The following is a 5,529-nucleotide window of genomic DNA, read 5'->3' as shown; positions in this document are numbered from 1 at the left end:
TTTCCCATAAGCCTGCGGGGCCGCACCGTAGGGACTCTCAGGAAAGTCTTCGCCTTGTTTAGCGGGTCGGATAAGCGCTGACCAAGATAATCCCTTGGCCTGGATTGTTCATCTCCCCCAGAACGGGCTGTGAGTTACAACCGCTCCGCCCCCAGATACAAAAATCTGGCTTTTAAAGATTGCACAGGTCATCTATGATAAGTTAGAAGTATTTAAGTTATAAAATATGTATAAAATAAAAGAAGAAAGCAAATATCACCAATCTCAGTTTTCAAAGATAATTATGTGTAATGTTAAGTTCACACCTTTCTGAGATATATATGTATTTTTTATAAAGCTGGCCATAAAGGTATCATGCAGCTGAAAATAGCTTTTTTTTTCTTTATTTTTTAGAGCAGGTTTAGGTTCACGGCAAAAAAATTTGAAGAGAAAGTATAGAGGGTTCCGTATACCACCTGTCACCACCACACATGCATAGCCTCCTCCACTATCAATATTGCCTACCACAGTGGTACATCAGATACAACTGAATGAACACTGACACTTCGCCCAAAGTCCATAGTTTACATTAGGGTTCACTCTTGGTGTTGTATATTCTGTGGGTTTTGACAAATATATAATATTATGTATCCACTACTATAGTATTATACAGAATAGTTTCACTGCCTACAAAATCCCCTGTGCTCCATCTATTTATCCCTCCCTCCCTCTCTCTGTGCCACTGGTAACCACTGATCTTTTTACTGTCTCCATAGTTTTGCCTTTTCCATAATGTCATATAGTTGGAATCATGTAGTATGTAGCCTTTGCAGATTGGTTTCTTTTACTTAGTAATATGCATTTAAGATTCCTCTGTATCTTTTCATGGCTTGATAGCTCATTTCTTTTTAGCAGTGAATAATATTCCGTTGTCTGAGGTACCAGTTTATTTATCCATTCACTTACTGAAGCATCTTAGTTGCTTCCAAGTTTTGACAATTAGGGATGAAGCTGCTGTAAACAGCCACATGCAGGGTTTTGTGTCAACATAAAATAAGTTACTAATTTGGGTAAATACCAAGGAACACAATTGTTATATCATATGGTAAGAATATATTTAGTTTTTTTTTTTTAAAGATTTTATTTTTTTCCTTTTTCTCCCCAAAGCCTCCCAGTACATAGTTGTATATTCTTCGTTGTGGGTCCTCCTAGTTGTGGCATGTGGGACGCTGCCTCAGCGTGGTTTGATGAGCAGTGCCATGTCCGCGCCCAGGATTCGAACCAACGAAACACTGGGCCGCCTGCAGCGGAGTGCGCGAACTTAACCACTCGGCCACGGGGCCAGCACCAAGAATATATTTAGTTTTGTGAGAAACTGCCAAAATGTGTTCCAAGGGGGCTGGACCACTTTGCGTTCCCACCAGCAACGAATGAGAGTTCCTGTTGCTCCACATCCTTGCCAGCATTTGGTGTTGTCAGTGTTGTGGATTTGGGCCATTCTAATAGGTGTGTAGTGGTAGCAACTAGCTTTTAATTAAAACAATATATAGTCTCAAAAAGGTACTTGTACACCTATGTTCGTAGCAGCATTATTCACTATAGCCAAAAGGTGGAAACAACCCAAGTGCCCATCAACAGAAGAATGGATAAATAAAATATGGTAGATACATATAATGGAATACTATTCAGCCAAAAAAGGCATGAAGTTCTGTGCATGCTACAACATGGATGAACCTTGAAGATATGCTAAGTGAAATAAGCCAGATACAAAAGGACAAATATCATATGATTCCACTTACATGAAGTATCCAGAATAGGAAAATTCATAGAGACAGAAAGTAGAATAGAGATTACTAGGCACATGGGGAAGAGAAGCATGGAAAGTTGTGGTTAACAGGTATGGAGTGTCTGTTTGGGATGAAAAAGTTGTGAAAAGAAATAGTGGTGATGGCTATATAACATTGTGAATGTGCTTAATTGTACACTTAAAAATGGTGGGGCTGGTCTAGTGGAGTAGTGGTTAAGTTCGCACACTCTGCTTTGGTGGCCCAGGGTTCACAGGTTCGGATCCCAGCTGCAGACCCATACATGAAACCATGCTGTGGTGGCATTCCACATACAAAATAGAGGAAGACTAGCACAGATGTTAGCTTAGCAACAATTTCCTCAAGCAAAAAACAAAGAGGAAGATTGGCGACAGATGTTAGCTCAGGGCCAATCTTCCTAACCCAAAAAGAACCAAAAAAAGATTAAAATGGTATATTTCATGTTATCTATATTTTACCAGAATTTAAAAAAATAATAAGCTGGATTGAAGTGATGGTTGTATAACTTTGTAAATTACTAAAAATCAAAGTCTCAGCTAGGTGTTTTTGTTATTTATTGTTTGCACTGTTTTGATTACTTTTTTGTTTGATGGAATAATTCCATACTTCATCAGAAAGACAAACAGAATACTCGGGACATTTTTAAAATGAGAGACTAATAACTATTAGATGTAAAAATGTGTTATGGGGCTGGCCCGGTGATATAGTGGTTAAGTTCGCATACTCCACTTCTGCAGCCTGGGGTTCACTAGTTCAGATCCTGGCTGCAGACATATGCACTGCTCATCAAGCCATGCTGTGGCAAGCGTCTCACATATAAAACAGAGGAAGATGGACACGGATGTTAGCTCAGGGCCAGTCTTCCTCAGCAAAAAGAGGAGGATTGGCAGCAGATGTTAGCTCAGGGCTAATCTTCCTCAAAAAAAAAAAAAAAGTATTACAAAGCTAAAATAATGAAAACTTTTTTAGTACTGGATCCAGAGAATAACCCAAAAACTCAGGAGATCTATTAATTCAGTATCTTTTTCCCAGCACTGGTGAAAGACTGGAGTATTCCACGATTGTTCTTGAGCAACTCAATAAAAATTTGGAAGATAAAAGTGTTAGATTCCTAAGACTGCACATTAGAGTACTGAAGTATAAGCTGGATTCAAGATTTAACTTTTAGGGGCTGGCCCCGTGGCCGAGTGGTTAAGTTCACACGCTCCGCTTTGGCGGACCAGGGTTTTGCCAGTTTGGGTCCTGGGCGCGGACATGGCACCTCTCATCAGGCCGTGCTCAGGGGGTGTTCCACACAGCACAGCCAGAAGGACCTACAACTAGAATATACAACTATGTACTAGGGGGCTTTGGGGAGAAGAAGAAGAAGGGGAAAGACAAGATTGGCAACAGATGTTAGCTCAGGTGCCGATCTTTAAAAAAAAAAAAGATTAAACTTTTAAAGTAGAAGTTACCAAAGTAGTTATAAAGAAGTGATATGGGGATATTTTTTTGGGTGAGAAGGTATGACACCAAAGACAGAAATCATGAAGAAAATAATGACAAATTCAACTATGGAGAAAATTAAACTCTGAAAAAAACTGCTATAAACAAAGTTAAAGACAAATAAACTGGGAAAATATATGTGGTACATGTACAAAAGAAAAAGGATAGCCTTAACTTATAAAACTCCTCTTACAAGTTAATTTAACCCCAATAAGAAAAATAAGCTAGTGGGGTCAGCCTGGTGGCACAGTGGTTAAGTTTGTACGTTCTGCTTCAGCAGCCCAGGGTTCGCTGGCCCCCATCCTGGGTGTGGACCTTTGCACCCCTTGTCAATCCATGCTGTGGCAGGCGTCCCACATATAAAAAAGTAGAGGAAGATGGGCATGGATGTTAGCTCAGGGCTAGTCTTCCTCAGCAAAAAGAGGATTGGCAGCAGATGTTAGCTCAGGGCTAATCTTCCTCCAAAAAAAAAAAAAAAAGAAAGAAAGAAAGAAAAAGAAGCTAGGGATATGAATAACCAATTAAAGAGGAAATACATAGAATAATAAATTTATCAAAAATATTTCTCATGGGGCCGGCCCGGTGGCCGAGTGGTTGAGTTTTCATGCTCTGCTTTGGTGGCCCAGGGTTTCACTGGTTCGGATCCTGGGGGCAGACATGGCACTGCTCATCAGGCCATACTGAGGCGGTGTCCCACATGCCACAACTGGAAGGACCCACAACTAAAAATATACAACTGTGTACTGGGGGGCTTTAGGGAGAAAAAGGAAAATTTTTTAAAAAATTTAAAAATCTTTAAAATTGTTTCTCTTTATGGGCCAGCCCCAGTGGCCTAGTGGTTAAGTTTGGCGTGCTCTGCTTTGGTGGCCTGGTGTCGGTTCCCAAGTGCAGAACTACATCACTCCTCAGTGGCCATGCTGTGGTGGCAGCTCACATACAAAATAGGGGAAGACTGGCCACAGATATTAGCTAGAATGAATCTTCCTCAGCAAAAAAGAGGCAGATTGGCAACAGATGTTAGATCAGGGTGAATCTTCCTCTGGGGAAAAAAAATTCTCTTTAAAAATCAAAGAAAATACTATAACATATGTTATATCATTCTGACCTATAAGTTTGGCCAATATTTAAAATAATAATGATTGATACCCAGGGTTGGAACAATTTGAAGAAGCATTTTTGTTGTTGTTGTTGTTTGAGGAAGATTAGCCCTGAGCTAACTACTGCCAATCCTCCTCTTTTTGCTGAGGAAGACTGGCCCTGAGCTAACATCCCTGCCCATCTTCCTCTACTTTACATGTGGGACGCCTACCACAGCATGGCTTCTGCCAAGCGGTGCCATGTCTGCACCTGGGATCCGAACTGACGAACCCCGGGCCGCCGAGAAGCAGAACATGTGAACTTAACCTCTGTGCCACCGGGCCAGCCCCTGAAGAAGTATTTTTTAGACAATCCTGGTGGGACTGTAACACATAACATCTTTCTGAAGCCCTCACTGTATCAAAATTTAAAATTTTTAAACTATCGTAGCCTTTAATCTTGTACAGATATGTATATAAAAGAATGTTCCTCACACTTCAGTCTATATTTGCAAAAACATTGGAAACAATCTAGAAATCTTCCAATAAGTATAAGTAAAATAAATTGTGGTGATATGTAAATAGAATTTGGAGAGACATTGAAAATGATAGTATATACTAATTACATGGAGGAGGTGTCTAAAATATTGAGAAATGAAAAAGTGTAGATCACACAAGAATATGTAGAGTGTGATCCTATTTTTGTAAAAGTCATGCATATTTTGAAAAGACTAAATACTGAAATGTACAAAAAGAAGGAAGAACTCCCCCTATACAGACACACAAAATAAATTCCCCTACTGCCTTGTGCATAACAACACAGGGTACCGTGTGTATGGGCTGTGTTTCTGAAGACTTTGCAAAATTCAAAATCACATTATTTTCTATTACTTTCCACTTAGGAATAAAGGAAAAGTGTAGAGGATGTTTTCGAAAAACACATTGCATATTTTTATTTAAACCCAGCTTTTAATTTTTTTGACTTTCCACCAAGGTTTCACAGAGTGCTGTCTTCTCAGTGAGCTATGCACCATATCCTAGCAGTTGTCTGATCTCCTTCTGAGCGTGTTGTAATGTCCACTTCTGTTCCAACAAGCACTGGCAGCAACTAAGTACGTGCTTGGTGGCACTGCTATGGGATGGAAAGAGATTTTAACTGTAAT

Source organism: Equus quagga, chromosome 13 (genome assembly GCF_021613505.1).
Source record: "Equus quagga isolate Etosha38 chromosome 13, UCLA_HA_Equagga_1.0, whole genome shotgun sequence".
Taxonomy (NCBI): Eukaryota; Metazoa; Chordata; class Mammalia; order Perissodactyla; family Equidae; genus Equus; species Equus quagga.
This window is presented reverse-complemented; position numbering follows the sequence as displayed.